The 18151-nt window shown below is 43.9% G+C and overlaps 1 protein-coding gene and 1 long non-coding RNA gene across 2 annotated transcripts in view; one reads left to right on the forward strand and one right to left on the reverse strand.

Annotated features, from left to right (window-relative positions):
* LOC146975302 (protein NLRC3-like) overlaps window positions 1-18151 on the forward strand; it is a 214140-nt gene that overhangs the window by 148670 nt on the left and 47319 nt on the right. The window lies entirely within an intron of this gene.
* Window positions 9047-9822, reverse strand: LOC146975307 (uncharacterized). Its single transcript, XR_015037426.1, has 3 exons — window positions 9789-9822; window positions 9458-9551; window positions 9047-9163 (listed from the first exon to the last, which is right to left on the reverse strand). It is a non-coding gene; the product is annotated as an uncharacterized LOC146975307 (long non-coding RNA).

Consider the following 18151-nt stretch of genomic DNA (forward strand, 5'->3'; position numbering starts at 1 on the left):
CTAAACTGTTCCAAAGAAAACCAAAGCAATTTGATTGAAACTCAGTATTAACATGAAAGTTAAAAGAACATGAATAAAACAAAATGCACCATATTACAACTGTTTCTGTGCCTGTATTGTAGACTCTCAAACCTTAATACCATTCCATAACAGATTGATGGATAATTCCAATGACTGGATATTCTGGAGAAACATTTCGTCGACTAAATCCACTGTAATTTTAGCTGACTAAAATTCTAAAGATATTTCGTCGACTAAAACTAGACTAAAACTAAAATATTTCAGATGACTAAAATATGACTACAACTAAATTGTATTTTAGTCAAAAGACTAAGACTAAAACTAAATTAGAATTTGTTGTCAAAATTAACACTGGTTACAATAAATAGTGGTTACTGTGATTATTTATTGCATCTAAATGTACCCATTTCTCCGACCATACATTTCTTTATTTTTGCGTCATCAGTCCGACCTCCCACTTCTCCGACTTAAGTAGCCCTAACCCTCAACCTTACCCTAAACCTAACCTTAACACTGTAGAATGGGTAGTCGGAGAAATGAGCCGTCGGACTTTTGGGCAGTCAGACTGACGTATGCTCCCCGCGCTGCCCCACCCTGAGTTGCGCCACGAAATTAGAGCCCGAGCTTTAGGGTGTATTCACACCTGCAGTGTTAGTGCGCACTAAATCTGGTGCGCACTAAATTTGGTCCAGTTTGGGTTGGTGTGAAAGCACATCGCACTCTAATGCACCAAAACTAGTGCGGCCTGAGGAGGTGGTCTCGGTTCGGCTCCAGCTGAACTCTGGTGCGCACTAGTTTAGGTGTGAAAGCAACCGCACTCTGGTGCGAGCCAACTGCCAGGCGAACTCAACACGTTTGAGCTAAACGGGCTCCCGTAGTCGCTGACGACGGGTTAACGCAGCGGGGAGACCACCCGGTGCTCCGGTGCTGCGGAGCTCTGTCCCAACAAACGAAGCAGCAGCAGCGGGGCAGCCGGTCGCTGCGTGTCCGCTGAGTCCGCTGCTCAGACACCGACAGGTCGGCGGCTCCGTCCCTTGTGTCCGCGGAGCAGCTGGTTACCGTGGTTACCGAGCAGCAGAGGTCCGCCCGTGTTTAACGTTTAACCGGGAACAGGACCGAGCTGGGTGAACACAACCGGAAACCAGCCAGAAGTACCAAACAGAGTTATACATGCAAACAATATAGAAATAAATGACCAGAGCTACTAACAACCGGCCCTACTGGAGTCTCCATCATGAAAGTTTTATCAATCAGCGCTTCCAGATTCCAACCGGTAGTCATGGAGACGTGACGTTCTCCAAGTTTGGTCCCGAGTGACAAAAAGCAGGTGTGAACGCAACCGCACTAACTGAAAAATGAAACAATGGATCATTTTAACATTTGGTGCGCACCAGGGTGCACACTAAACAGGTGTGAATACACCCTTAATCTCATTTGAAAATAGGGGGGTCCGCCCGCTATTCAGACATCCCGCTATTCCGACATGTCACTATTTAGACATCCCGCTATTACGACATACCGGTAGTCCGACACTTTTTGATACCGCTATTCCGACATATCGTCTTTTTTTGTTTTGTTTTGTTTTACACAGCTGTGATACCCAGGCGCGTCTCTCTCTCTCTTTTCTTTTCAGCATGTCTATCACTGGTTTGATGAGGGAGTGATGTTCTTAATCTCAACAACTCAACTATCAAGCAAACAAAACTGACACACATGATAAACAAACAGAACTATGCTGCAGTTTGTTTGTCAAGTTAACCTGTCACCTTCAGCACCACGGACAGCGCGGCGGATGAGCCGTGGAGCTGCAGCTGTGAGCGTCTGGGCTCTGGGCTCAGGGCCTGGGGCCTTATTTATCAAAACTGTAAGTAAGCTGTGTAAAACTGCTGCTACTAAATGTTTTGCTTAGCCCTACGGTGAAAAGACACCCAACATATTTACACCTTTTTCAGATCTATCAAACTGTGCGTGCACAACTCTGCACCTCAACTTTGATAACTGGATCCAAGAATGGTGCGCAGTTGCGCACGTGAACACACCTCCGTCCCGGAATGCCTAGACAACCATATGGTCAGCACGTGCATATTAATTAGCCATGTGCGCTCTGTGGAGCGACAACAAAGTGACAACGAAGACAACAGGCGGAGGGGGGGAGAGAAAGCTAGATACATGGCATCGGGCAATAAATCAGGCAAAAACCTCCCAAATCTCAACAAAAGGGAGCAGAAAAAAAGAATAATCTTATGTAATCTGCCCCTTTATTCCAGACAATCTTTTTTTTCTTCTTTTACCTATGTTAAAACGATGTAAAGCAGCAGGATAAACTCAGGTGACAGAATAATAACAGTCTCAGCTCTGCAGATCAGTGTGAGCTGCTGCCGGTGTGTTTTTAAACTTGGAGGGTTTGTTTTTTCTTCTCTAATAGGCCTATGTATTTGTGTATGAGAAACAGTGTCTCAGATGAAAAAATAAAAATAAATCAGAAGGACACTCTGACTATAACGTAATCAATCAATGTCGGAAAAGCGGAATGTTTGAAAAATAGTAAAGTGCCGCTACTCCGACAATGAAAAAAAAAATGTCGGAATAGTGGGACGCTTAAAAAATAATGTTAATGCCGCTATTCCGACAATTAGAAGTCAATGTCGAAATAGCGGCATGTCGGAATAGCAGCATGTAACCGAAAATAGGAAATATTTCTACATGAAACTAATGAAACTACAAGAGGTAGTAAACCTTCGCCCCGACACCCCCTTCTTCCGGCCCCCATTTATCCAGATCATGGTCCTGGGGGTGAGAGAGATCTTAAAAACTATCAGATGGACCTTCAGTGAGGGGTTGGCAGTCCCCGCCACGCAAAAAAAAAAAAAATCAATTGTTGTAATAACTGATGGGGACCATAAAGTTACTATTTTTGAAGAGTTCTCAGGCCAGATAAAGGAGGGGATGGCCTACGTCACGCGGGGGTACGCCCCCCCCCTACAATATCAATGTGATAAGGGCCACTAAGTTTTATAATACCGGGACTCTGGAGGTGAAGGAGGACCTCAAAGCCGAGGCCAAAGACCTCCTTGAGCCCCCTTCCACCACAACTCAAATCTGTGACCTGAGGAGCAGCACGGGGGGGGGGGGGGGGCTCCTCACAGTGGTCGGGGGGGAGGGGGAGGGGCTCCTCACAGTGGTCGGGGAGGTGGTCAAGGTCAGTTATATAATTTCTCAATGACTCATTGTTTAGGCCTAGTTTGTTAAAGTTGTGCTTTCATGTAACCTATTATACTTTGCTCTTGTTGTTCAGCTTGAGACCATCAAGCCAGTGAAAGTGGGACGAGATGAGGTCCCACTGAGGGTGGTCACACTCCCACAGGTAAAGCAATGAATTTCATTCATGGATTTGTACAGTATATACATTATTTTCAGATGAATTTATGACTTTATACAAGACACAAAGTTTTTTTTTTATTTCGTTTTCAGGAAAACCCAAGAAATGTCTCCACTGTGGAGGTAAGTGTTCACAGAAGCGAGGAGAGGAATAGAGGGAAGAAGTGGGGGGCGGGGGTGATGGTTAGGTTTTTCTGTGAAAATAATGATGTGTTTCTGTTTATGTTGTTTTCTTTTCCCTTTAGAAAAACCAAGATCAGGCGGAGAGGACAGTGGGCGTGTTTGTGGGGAGGGAATTGTGGAGCTGGTTCTAGAGGGAGACCTTATGAAGAATCGTATCAGCAACAACAATATGCAACAACAACACACCCCCATAGCCGCTGCAACCTAGAAAAATAAATAAAAATGTAAAGAAAGAGTTGATGTGATAACTACTTTTTTTCACAATATGTCTGTCAAAGTCTGTCACTGCACTTAGGTTTATTGCTCGTTTGTCTGTCACTGTATTTATTGTATTTCTGTAATCAAATCTTCCATTATTGAATTGAAATCTTCAATTTGTGACAGAACTTCCGCAGTAAGATGTTTCACATCAGCGAGGAGAAGATGCAGCGAGTCCAGAAGATGACGTTGGACGAGTGGCTGCAGTCCTGTTTCTCCGGGACGCACATCACCGACGGAGTCAACGACCGGACGACCGACCTGAAAGTCACCATCCACTTTGATCAGTCTCAGGTGGAGTCTGTAACCTCCACCACCGACCCCCCCATGCTCCACGCTCCCTGAAAAACTCTCTCTACCTGCGGCGTAAACAAACAGGCAAGGCAAGGCAATGTTATTTGTATAGCCCGTTTTTACCACCAGTTTGTCTCAAAGGGCTTTACATCCCATCATAACAACATCCTCTGTCCTTAGACCCTCACATCCACTGAGGAAAAACTCCATGGAAAACCCTTTTAACAGGGAAAACCAGGAGAAAGCTCAGGGTGAGCAACAGAGGAGGGATCATCACCCAGGACAGAGATGTTGTTACAGACAAGAACACAGTTTATAGTTTGTCACAGACTGTGTGAAATATGGAAATGTTAGTTACAGCTCAATAGAATGAGAAATGGTCCATACAAACAGCCCACAGCGTTGTGTCCACACGTGTTTATTACATGTTATACCATAAATAATGGAGCTGTCACCACCTGCAAACAGACAACAAAGTTTAAAAGACTTACTGTGTACTGTACCTGTTTAGTCAGCCGATGTTAGCAGTCCCTGCCCTCGTCCCTACGTCACCACATTCATGCGCATCCCTTGGCTGCACACACAGAGAGGACTGCCCCTTTATGCCGTTCTCTCTCCTCATTGGATAAAGGTTGTAGGATACAAGGAAAGTTTTCTCCTGGGCTCAGAGCAGAGCAGAGTGACTGACAGACCCGTGTTTCAGACCAAACACTCTATAGAAGTGATTGCTGTCGGAAGATACAACTATTTAAGACTTAGATTAACACAAACATTCACCTTACTTCTGCTTTAATTACTGTAACAGTAATAGAATCCGTGTTTTTATTTTAATTAAATTGTCTATAGAAATATTAAAAACAAAATAAATATTATCATTACTAGTTTTGATAATAACTGAGATTGAAGGATATGTGAAAAAGATCTGGAAAAAAACTATTTATCAGAGCAGTTGTTTTATTTATCTATTTTACATTTAAGTTCCTAAGAGTGTGCCACTTTTGCCCCCAGTGTATTATTGACTTTGGGGGGGAAAAAATGTAATTATATTTTTGTGTCTATCTAATTTCAGAATGAAACTACAAGAGGTAGTAAACCTTCGGCCCGACACCACCTTCTTCCGGCCCCCATTTGTTCAGATAATGGTCCTGGGGGTGAAAGAGGTGGTAAAGACTTTAAGGTGGACATTTGATGAGGGCGTGGCAGTCCCCGCCACGCAAAAAAAAAATGTGATTGTGGCCATTACTGATGGGGACTCAGTCCACAAAATAACCCTGTATGAGGAGTTCTCGGGCCAGGTTAAGGAGGGGATGCCATACGTCATGCGGGGATACGGCCCCCGAGGGGACGGCCCCCCCTACAATATCAATGTGACAAGGGCCACAAAGTTCTATCACACTGGGACTCTGGAGGTGAAGGAGGACCTGAAAGCCAAAGACCTCCTTGAGCCCCCTTCCACACAAACTGCAGTGGGTGACCTGAGGAGCAGCACGGGGGGTTGGGCTCCTCTGTCTGTATTTATTTTATTGTTGCTTTACGGCTCTATGCGCACTTTTGCCCAACACAAATTTCCCCTTTTGGGGACAATAAAGTTTATCTACACTAACCTAATGTTACGTAAGAACTCAACTACAGATTGAACTGAATTGAAAATATAATTGTCATATAGCTGTAAATGATTGTTTACATTTATTGATTCAAACACACGTGTATAGACCATCACAATATTTTGTACAGAAATGTGCATTAGGGCTGCAGCCATTATTTTCATTATGGATTAACCTGTCGATTATTGAAAGGATTAATCAATTAGTTGTTTAATTAATAAAATGTTGAAAAATGTGTCGGCGTGTGTCTGCTAAAAACAAAAAAAGGAACGGGGGAGTTTTAAATGTGACTGGATTAAACAAGTTTATTTATAAAAAGAAAAGAAAAAAAGCAGATTATATTAACAACTGAAATCAAACTGACCTTGAAAGGAAACATGGAACACACTGAAATGAACATTTTCATCAATAGAAAACTATGAACAAGGTTTTATCACATTAGTCTTTAAAGAATCCTCCAGATTGTCCCATGAACCAGCATTGGAGCTGTGGCCGTGGTGGAAACAGCGGCAGGCGGAACGGGTGCGCCAGTGGGTGTGGGACAATTCAGTAATGAAACGTTCCGCGTTGAAAGAGATTGTGACTTTTTCCAAAGTCAAGAAATGCATTTCTAGACTTTCCTTGTCCTCCAGTTGGTTGCTACATTCTGTACATCTTGTGATGCAGTTTCTTGGACACATCCTCAGTGATAGTACCTAGGGTCATGTTCTTTTTGGGGGTCTTTCAACTTCACCCACTGCTTGTCCCTCCTGATCCACTGCTTGTCCCTCCTGATCCACAGTCATCGTGAGGCTGTCTCTGCAGCCTCGGATGCTGCACTGATGGCTTTTTTCTTGCGTGCTCCGTTTCCCAGGTCTACCCTTAGCTTAAGTCTGTCAGACGATTTGTTTCCAAAAAGGACTTCAAAACAGAGTTGTTAAGAGTCAATGGTACTTCCGCCCCGTCGGCCCCAACGTGCAGGATACCGCTGGTTGTAGCCAGGAAGTGGGAGCTTTTGCGCAGAAGCTGGCATCCATTCACAGCGCTGAAAGGGCTGCGTGGTGTTGAAGGAAGCGGATTGCCTCCTGTAACACGATCTGCAGTTGAAGTTGCTGGACAGTTTGATAGCGACAGCTTCGCTTTCGATTATGTGAAGAGCGTCCTCGTTCTCTATGGTGAGAGTGACAGTTGTCTCTGCGACAGAAACGTTGTCGATCTCCACAATGGCTGGTGAAGGCGTCTTGACTGCCGAAATCTGGGAGTCCCACTAAATGAAAATGCTGTCAGTGGAGGGCCATGACATTCACATCCAACACCACAGGCCATATTTGAACAAGTCTTAGTGTAGTTCTGTTTAATGTGCAAAACAGAAAAATAATATTTGCAAATACTACGAAATAGACACTAAAATAAGAACTTGACTTGAGTACCAGAAAGTTTTAACACACAGGCATGAGATGAGTCATTTGAGCACAATCTCACATGGTTTTCCGCAGGAGTCTGTTTCTTAAACCATGCACAAGTGAGGTAGCCTCGTAAACCAGCCTCTCCCGGAACTGCATTTCATTTCATTCTGAGGGAGAGTCTGGCCTCATCCCCATTCTAAGCGTTTGGACTGAAACCCTCAGAAGGCCTTAGAGCCAATCAGCGTCGCCCGCTGTGATTGACACAGCACGTTGGCCAATCAGGGACCGACTGGTGTAACGCCCCGTCACTACACCAACTTGCTGATTGGCTGAATGGGGTTGTCTGTCAACGCTACTACTCCCGCCCACCCCAAACGCTTAGAGCGGGGATGAGGCCAGACTCTCCCTCAGAATGAAATGAAATGCAGTTCCGGGAGAGGCTGGTTTACGAGGCTACAAGTGAGGAACACTGTCCTCCACCGATGTTCATCAGCACCTTCTGAATGACTTCAAACGTGTACCTTAGTTCCTTTGGATAGTCTGGCACATGGGATGTCCTTTAGATCAGACAGGATGAATGCTTCTTCAAGGACTACTGACGTGTCAATGATGTCTTCTCCGTCCATCACCATCACAACACCAACGTTCATCCCCTCTGTGAACGTGTCCTCATCATCTGTCCCTACACAAGATTTCAAAGAAGATTTTACCTTCTTTAAAGGTATAATATGTAGGAATCCCCCCATCTCGCGGTGCGGTTGCATATCAGAACGTATTCTTGATGTTGCATTCACATGAAATCGGGCAGACAGACGTGACAGTGCGTTTACACCGGGCGCGAGGCAAAATTATTGCGCGATACGATTACAAAGTCAATGTACAGACACGAATGGACTCAAATTTGTGCCGTGGCGCGAAAAAAGTGGAGCGAACACGCAAAATTTGCCTGTTTGCGCAAAATCAAAATACTGAACTCACGCGCGATATTCGCACGAATGTTGTGAGTAAAAACAAATATTCCAGTGGGCAAACTCGAGCAAGTAGAGCGAGGCAAATATTTTACTCGCGTCCGGTGTGAATGCACTCTCAGATAGACAACAGACGCTGCATGTAACAGGATAAACAAGCGTCTATGTAAACAAGTGGTCAGCCAGCATGAGGCAAAACAATACAGGAGTGACAACATGTTGTCATGGTGATGTGGTATTGTTTTACCGTCTTTCTCTGGTGGAGTAAAATGACATCCGGTTGGTTTGCCGACGGCCGTCTGCCTGACTGCACCTGAATGCAACACCGGTGCCTCCGTGTCGCTACCCGATCTGTGACAAAACTGGTCTGCGCATGCGCAGACCGGCCGCCATCTTGGACAGCTGCCTACGGCAACTCCACTTGGACAAACTTCATTTGGGCGCTGCCCGATTTGCGTACATGCTTAAAGTTCTGTGAATTTAAAATACGGTACTGTGAAAATGATTAAAAAATAAAATAAAATAAAATAAAATAAAAACCGCGGAGGTCCGTCATAAGACAGCCGCGGCAGACTCGTTTATTCAGTGAGTGTTGTGGTAGTTGTGATTGTTTGTGGTTGTCATGGTGATGAGGCCGGCGAGAAAAGAGGACAGTAAACATTAAAAGTCCGCCTCTGTTCCTGTTTTCTGAGCATCAAGATCCAGACCACCACAACCAACCCTCAGTTTACATTACTAATAAAGTATTTTTAAAAAAATAAATAAAAAGATAAACCGTCTCTGGCGACGCACATAGGGCAGTGATCCTAAGTCAATTCAACTAAGTTTGTCCAAGTGGAGTTGCCGTACGTGGCTGTCACAAATCGGGTAACGTTGCAAATCGGGTAGCGACACTCTTCCTCACACTACACAGTGGTGACAGTTTTGGACTGAAACCCTCAGTTTTCTCCGTAACAGCTTCTGTGTGAATAAATCCCGACTTACCTTGTATTTTTTCTTTAGGTTTTCCCACTTACGGGAAGCCTGTATAACAGAGACTTTTGTCTCCAGGCCCATCTCTCTGAGTACAGCTCTGTAATAAATTAGGGATAGACAATATTGAAGACAGGCAGTTTATTTGTAAAGCAAATTTCTTCAAATAGGCAATAAAAGAGCTTTACATTAAATGCTGTTAAATAAACATAAAAGAGCCGAGAAGAAAGTGATTAAATCAAGCTAAGAAAAAAAGACAGATATTAAAAGAGAACAAATGATTCAGTACAGTGTAGGAAATAAAAGCTACTTTAAAAATGCAGTAGGACGTTACTCGAAAATAAAGAATAATAACATTAGTACGTTCGTACAGCTAGGTGATCTTTGAACTTACTCCCATCCGCTCTTTGCAGCGTTGCGCCGGCCCGTGAACAGATGTTCCAGCTCGCTCCGGTGCTGGATGAACTCCGTGGTCTCCTCCCGGGACCCTGAATTAACAGTTAGCGTTAGGCTAAGAGCAACGTTATGCAAGTCATAAATAAGTGTAGTGCCTTGTACGTAACTATTAACGTTAGCTGACTTGTCGGTGTCTTAAAATAATTACCGCAGCTAAAAAAGGAAAGGGAAACTTTTGAAATTTTTGTGTACAAGTAATACCACTAATTTCATGTTACAGGACTATTAATAGTAATACCGTCAACTTTTGTTACAACAACGATACTTACACACGTAAACGAAGTCGGGGCTCCCTGCCATCTTGTTGTCAACTGTCCGGGCCGCAATGACTGATGGGTAATAACGTCCGGTGAACTGAGCGAAGTGAGGAACCGTTGTTCACTCCCTCCCTGCACAGTTCACAGTTCCCTTCAAACTGCTCCCTGCGGTTTGGAACCACACTTAAAATGGCGGCACACCCTGTGTAGTCCACTGCGCAGGGAACTAAAGGTCGATCGGAACGCACCCCCATTATAATCTCTTAGAACACGGCTCTCTTGAATACTCGATTCTGATTGGTCAATCACCAATATTCTGCGGTGTTTATTTCTCGATAGACCACCGCTGAGCGGACCGTTGCTAGGGACTCCATAGCAACGGCCGACTCTGCATGCCCGGTCACGGCCGCTGTTTTGCTGAGCCTCCTCCCGTTCGTGCATTTGAAGCCTTTGATAATCAATCAGTGGATCGATGGATTACCATACACGTTACGTGTATTTTGTGTAGTCGTATCTGTCATAAACAAGAGATTATGGGGTGCGTTTGTGTCGCGGAGCTACAGAGAGGAGAGGAGCTGTGACACGGTCAGAAGTTCTGATGCAAGTTTACTTTTCAGCCACGATGTGGAAATAACTTAGGAGCCTCCACTCTCCCTGTAACAGGTTACAAGTCGTTTATCTAACATCACTATTAGTCCCAAGCTATTTAATGACGGTAAAAATGAAACATAAAGTAAATATCCTGCATAGTTTCTCTTTTCTGTGCTGATCAAAACGTGGAGTAATACGACAATACACAAGACTTGTGTCTACTGTTTAAAGTTTAAATGGAGTCTCTAGGTGAAAGTATGCCTGAGCAGTAGACGTTTGATAAACTCCAATGATGCGCAGTTCTTTAACTGTATACATTATACAAAAATATTTAGGGGTACATGTAGCCTATCAACAGCCTTGTGAGTCTTTTGGTCAGTAGAATTGACCCTTCGCCAACTCCTCCCACCAACGGCTATTGTCCAATCCTACGTTAGCAACCGTAACTATAGGCCTGGCAAGCTTTCCGCAGTGAGTCATTACGTTTGCTTTTGTGGACACATTTTGAGACTAGGACGAAAAATATTTGTTTGTAGAGAAGGATGTTGTTGTTGCTGCTGCTACTACTACGGCGGTGGCGGCAGCAATATAGAGATGTTCAGATAACAGCTGACTTTTTTTTCGACTTGAGCAAGTGTAAGGGCGCACTCACACTAGGGCCAGTTGATCCGTGCCGTGCTGAAGCCCGAATGCCCCCCCTCCCCTGTCCCCCGCTGGCCCGCACTCACACTACCTCGAACCCAAGCGTGCTCAAGCACGGTTGCCTCCGACACAAATGTCATCACGTTGATATACGTCATACGCATTGCGCAACGTCATCATAAAGTGACTGTTGTTTATCTGCGGTTAAGCAGCTAGATGGAGAGCGAACGCGACAACACGGCTGCAATGGCATTGCTTTTCTTTTTGAACCATCTTCAAAATAGTCAGCCCTCACCAGCATCTGGATTCATTGACTTTGCAAGGCGGCGATTCGCAGTTAATCGTGCTGCACGAATTAAAAGGTTTTTGCGGAGGCAACAGGAAAAAGGGGAGGCTTTCAAAGCTCTTCTTGCGAATTACACTTCACATCCTCCAGCCAAAAGGTAAGAACTGACCAGTCGTTAAAACTAATAATTCAAATACTCAAATTAATTGAGGAGAGACACATTGTCATCGTTGTTAATGTGAATGTTATGCGTTTTTAGATGATAATTATGGAGGGTTTCTGGAGGCTGTTAAGCATAGCGGACTTGGAATGTACGTTTTCAAAGTTTTTTTTTAATGGTTAAACGGTTGATCATGTGCTGTCTCTTCTTAAGAAATGCTGTTTTGCTTTAAAATGTGTCTCCTTTTTATATTGATATTTATAAATAAACAACATGACAGGGAGAACAGAGTTTTTTTATGAAAGTGCCAAATGAACTGAATCTGAATCATTTTCCCTATTAATTAACTTTTCTGTTTATACCTAGAATCTTTATATGATAATGTTATTTATGTATCTACTGGTTGACTGGTAGTTTGCATCACTGCATGATTAATTTACATGTCTTCTCCTTTTGCTTTAGGACCATCTGGATTCGGCAGAGAAGTGGTGTGTGGTGGGATCACATTTCAACCAACTGGGCAGATGATGAGTGGCAGTTAAACTTCAGAATGAGAAAGACCACATTCCAGCAGTTGTGTGACATCCTCAGACCACACCTTCAAAGACTGCCAACCACCTTCAGAAAACCAGTACCCGTGGAGCAACGTGTGGCAATATGTATCTGGAGACTGGCCACAAATGTGGAGTTCCGGACAATCGCTCATTTATTTGGGATTGGCCAGTCTACTGCAGTTACAATTTCAAATCATGTTACTTCCATCATCGTTAACAAGATGCTGCCCCACTACATCAGAACACCATCCGAAGATGAATTTAAGACAATTATTCAAGGGTTCAGAGATCGGTGGGGTTTCCCACGATGTGGAGGGGCTATTGATGGAACTCATACTGGGATCCTAGCCCCAACTGACAGTCCTGCAGACTACTATAACCGTAAAGGTTTCTACTCGGTCATCCTGCAAGGTGTTGTCGACCATCGTCTTCGGTTCTGGGACATTAATGTAGGTTGGCCTGGCAAAGTCCATGATGCCAGAGTTTTTGGAAACTCATCTTTGTATGAGAGGGGTCAGAGTGGTACACTGTTCCCTCATTTCACAGAGGTTTGGAGGTGTAAATGTGCCAGTGACGATGCTGGGAGATGCAGCGTATCCACTTCTACCATGGCTGATGAAACCATACCCTGACAGCCAGCACACTACCCCGCACCGCTTACTTTCAACAACCGTCTCAGCAGGGCTCGGATGACTGTGGAGAGGGCATTCGGGCGTCTAAAGGTAGATGGCGGTGTCTGATGAAAAGATATGACTGCAACATCAACAACATCAACACTGTGATCTCAGCCTGCTGCGTGCTTCACAATTTCTGTGAGGAGAACAGCGAGGGCTACGATGGCACAGATGTGCGAGAGGACCATCATGAGGGACAGGACTGCAACCATGTTTGTGCGACAACTTCACACACCACTAGAGATGCTTTGTGTGCATATTTTGCAAGTCTGTAGTGCTAGCTAGTGGCCTGGCCATGAGAAACTGCATTGTTATTATCTGAACCTTGAAGCTTGAAAGAAGCTTGAGAAACTTGCTGATGCTGTGAATAAATTTTGATTTGACCCTGAATATTTGGGGTATTTCTTATACATACATGTGTGTGTGTGTATATATATATATATATATATATATATATATATATATATATATATATATATATATATTTATTTATTTATATGTATAACATATATATATATGTATTTCTTTATATTTATTTTTCTATTTCAAGTCATTTCATGTTCTTTAAGGTATTATAAGTTGATAAGTCAGCCTGATTTTTACAACGTTTAATTCATTTTCTCAAAATGTTTTTTACTCATACTGAAGTGGAACAATTGCCAAAAAAGAAGAAAATAATTCTCAGCAATCAAATAATAAAATCCATTGCCCACTTATATAATTGATTTATATAAGGATTTTGTTTTATGTCTTGTGAAAAAATGTCAATTGAACTTTGAACCGTTCCTGTAAATGAACTTAAACCAAATAGGTTGCTAAAACTCATTTATTAACCAAACATGGAGATGCAAAACCAAACAACAAAATAGATAAAGATAAAGTACTACATCAATTACAAATCATTAGAAAATATAAATAATATATAAAATAATATTTGAGTTATAAACAAATTGGAATGATAAAGTCAGAGGTGCTGGTAGTCATCGAGGGCAGAGAAGGAGTAGTGCAGAGGTGTGGATGTGAGGGCCTCTGCATAGACGTGATGAATTGCTGGAACATCCCATGAGTCTGTTGCAGCCGACGCTCCTCCATTTCCCTCTGTGCACTTATCCAGCCACTGAACATCTCCACCTCCTGACTGTGACGGACCTGCTCTGCCTGCATGAAGTCGTCGTGCTGTTTTCTTTGCATCTCCATGAAGGCCTCCATCATGTCCGTCACATCTGTCCTCTTCCTCTTCCGGCTTGAGGATGTGGATGGCCCCACAGAGACGCATGGACTTGGGGCTCTGATGGAGTTTTCAGAGGCAGAGGTGGTGGCATCAGATGTGTTATCTGCCTGCTGGTCGCCATTGGACTCCTCTGATGTGCCTTTCAAAGAAAGAAGTAGAAAACAATGTTAACACCTATATAAGCTTAGAGTCAAGAGCTCAAAATTTAGCAGACATGATGTAAATCTAGTTTATCAGTGGCTTTTGGCCATATAATCCAATTACATGAATCCAATTACTATTTTAAGTGGAAAATATAGGGGAAAAAGTGAGGGAGTCAGTGTTCAGCAGTGCCAAGCACTTTTAGAATGATACATTTGTTGCTCTATTAACAAATAGGAAGTAACGGTTGACACATTGTTGCAACTTCACTTCACAGACAAAGACGTTAACTCAGGGCCGGATTTTACCATGGACACAGCACACATACTAGCCTACATAACTTACAAAATACATACGAATAAAAACGATTAGATTTACGTACTGTATCACTACGTGTTTAGTATCTACCTACATAAACATAAAGTCTACAAATTACAACATTAACCTCACAAATTGTGACTTTTGAATTGTCACGACAAGAGACAGCACAATGTATTTACCGTTTAGTGGAGTATCCTCGTCAGTTGACGGTTCTTCTGACGGAGAACTGGACTCCAAAACCACAGGTTGGCTGGTTGGTTTTCGGCCGATTATCTGATCTATAGCGTCATACCACCGACACTTGTCCTTCTCGTCGGAGGAAGAGCCGGACTTTCTCAGGGCATCACGTATCTTTAAGTACTGCACCCTCAGTTTTTTAAGTTTGTCCCGGCATTGTTCCACAGACCGTTGATATCCACGACTAACCAGATAGTCGCGGATTTTGCTGAAGACGTCTGAATTTTTGTGAGTCCTGTCGAGCTGCTGCTGGATGCCGTCCTCTGCCCAGATTTCTATCAGACAGTCCACCTCCTCCTCTGACCAACGCGATCCCTTAGCCGCTGCCATTGTTTTTGATGTTGTTGTGCTGGATGTGATGTGAAAGTCCCTTTATAAATACGTAATGGTTACGTTCCACACGTCGCGTAGTAACCCTGCTTGTGAACATTCCTGGCCAAGCGTACCGTGCCCAAGCACACCTCTCCCAGCCGCGCCGAGCCAGGGAAGTGTTCCGTGCTCAGCACTTGCACTCACACCAGCAATAGAATCCGGACTTTAGGGGGCAAACGTGCTTGGGCACGGTACGATTGCCTAGTGTGAGTGCGCCCTAAATATGGGGATAACCATAGCGAGGGCTTGGAGCCAGAGGGGCATAAGTGGCTTTTGACAAACTTTACAGGAGAGGCAAAACAAAATTTTGACCACACTTCAATCAACTGTATTCATTAACCTTAAACCACAACATTGCAACCACAGACATACTTATATGAATGAGTATTTATGTAATAAACTTATGGCATATTAACACAATGAACATGTTCTTAAACATTTTAAAATCAAAAAAATGTGTCAAAAACGTCACATACGCCTTTTTGGCACCAAACATTTCCAAGTCTTCTATGGACAAATTGGGCGTATCTGCTGAACAATGCATAAAATAATTGGTCAAAACTACTCTAATTAGGGCCCGAGCGGCGACTGCAAGTCGCCCAGCGAAAGCCCTATTGTAATTGCTATGTTTATTATTATATTCTCCCTAAAATCGCATTTTTGGGGGCCTCAACATGCCCCAAAACGCGTGAATTTTGGCATGCACATCAGGCCTCGCGAAAAATTTGATATTTTAAAGTCGTTGGAAATGGGCGTGGCCAAATGGCTGAATAGCGCCCCCTACAAACACGTGTCAATGGCATCGCCATCGTCTTACTTTGTCATACACACACAAAATTCGGTAGACATATGTATTATACCCAGATATACAAAAAAGCCTCTTGACCTCATGACCTCAACACAACAGGAAGTCGGCCATTTTGGTTTTGATTTTTCCCGCTCAAAACGAACTCCTCCCACAGCGTTCGCCCGATCAAGTTGAAATTAGGTACACCACATCTCCAGACCTAGCTGAGCTTATCTTGTGCTCCGTGAGTCCGTAGGTCAAAGGGCGTGGCTGCCAGCGCTCAATTCACTTTGGCGTGCTCGCCATGTCCATACGAGTGGCTCTGACGCCCACATACTTCATCCAATCAACTTCAAACTTGCTGGACATGATGATGGCTCCGCCCTGAACGTCCCGATATATTAACTTCCCACGTAACTCATAGCGCCCCCCGGTGGTAACAGGAAGTGGACTAAAATTTGGAAAATGTACATACTTTGCCCCATCAACTTCATTCTACTTCTACAACATGCAGAACCAGTTGGTGAAGCTACATTATGAAGACTGTGAAGCTACGAGTAATGGCGTCCGTGTGGGGGCGTGGCTAACATTCCTCGCCATGACAATACGTTTGCCCTTTGGATGGCTTTATTGAACTCGTATCAACATGAAAATTGGTACACAGGTCCAGGGTCACGACCTCAACGTCTACATATGCTCATAGGCGATCTCACTCATTTGCCCCCTAGTGGAAACAGGAAGTGGCATATTTTACATTAACATTGTCCGATTTCCACGAAACTTCACATGTGTGATGAGGGACTGACTCTGAACACACCTGCACGCATCCCATTACTGCCCCCTAGTGGACGAACCTTTAACTGCTCATAACTCCTTCATGCTTTGTCCGATTCACTCCAAACTTCACATGAGTGATGAGGGGCCGCCCCTGAACGCACCAGACCACATGCGGTGACTGCCCCCTGGTGGATGAACGAAACATTGCATTTTTGGCCTCCTTCCAGGTTTTTTCTCCATTTCTGCTCCGCGCCACAGCCCCGGCGTGCCTCAGGCCCCGCGGTGGCATGGGCGAGCGAGGGCCCGCCATCGCCGCTTGCGGCTTTAACTCATTGAGTGCCGCGCTCCTTTCCAAAGTTTTAGTCAAGTGTACCGGCAAATTAGACCATATTTGACTTTTTATTTTAGAGCCATAGTGTATTCTATATTATTGGCACCAACACATACTGTGGCTCATTTGAAAGGTTTAACTTTATCCTTCAAATGGCCACAAACCGTTTGTTTCTACGTGCCTCCGTTCCTGAGAAAAGTCAAGCTAAACATGGCTGGGTTTCACCAAAATCCCTCCTTTTTTTCTAGAAAAGGAGATAGAGCGTCTTTTATGAAAGGTGCTCTGTTTGTGTCTGTCGCTCTTCTCACACTCGCATTTCTGGATCAAAGGGCTCGTATAAGATAAATATACACAACAATTGTTGTTCTATTCACAAAACCACCATCGGGGGCGGGGGGGGCGCCACTAAACAGCAATAACACAGACGCACCGTGCCGTGGCACAGCCTCTCGCCGCGGAACGTGAGGCTCTGCCGGCCACAGCGGCTCGCGAACACCGGTCCCGCCGGTGGTCGCGGTCCGTCTGTGGTACGGGTCGGTGGTGCCGGTCTGCTTTGACCCAGAGACCATCAGATTTTACCGCGGGAGGACTTTGGGGAGGACACGGTGTTGCTCCAGATGAAGACCGGGCGGGACAGTGGGCTGAGAGCTTCCTGGTTCAGCTCCCAGCTGCTGCAGCCTCGCGGGTGAGAGCGGAGCAGCAGCAGAGCAGCTGCTGCATCTGCATGCAGAACTCCGTTTGCAGAAGCTGAGTTATGATAAAAACTTCCAGATCATGAGCTGTCATGAGACTTTGATCGTCATCTATTTCAGTTCTCCTCGTCGTAGAGTCCCCAAATTTACATATAATGTGTATTAAAGTGTCTATTTTCATAATTTAAAAAAAAAGCAAAAAACGAAAAATTTCGTTTTTGGCACTCAACGCATGGGAACGAAAAACGAGAAATTACGTGGTTGGCACTCAATGAGTTAATTATTATTATTTTTATTAATTTGAACAATTTCAGCAAGCAAAACAGCTAAAATACAGCAAACCAGATTAAAGAAACCCGGAGGAAATCTCACCTCATAAAAACAAGACAGTAATTACAGTAATTACAACAGTAATTCAAAAATCACAATAGAACATACTACTTGAATAATTAACACTTGAAAAGGTACTTCATTTTCATTTAACTCATTAATTCATATTTTTTTTAATAATTTCATTTTCATTTTTTTACTCTGAGTCTATTCATTGACCACATCCAAAGAATCATGTCACATCTTATT

Source organism: Trachurus japonicus, chromosome 13, assembly GCF_045865225.1.
Source record: "Trachurus japonicus isolate A0001 chromosome 13, Traja_1.0".
Classification (NCBI taxonomy): domain Eukaryota; kingdom Metazoa; phylum Chordata; class Actinopteri; order Carangiformes; family Carangidae; genus Trachurus; species Trachurus japonicus.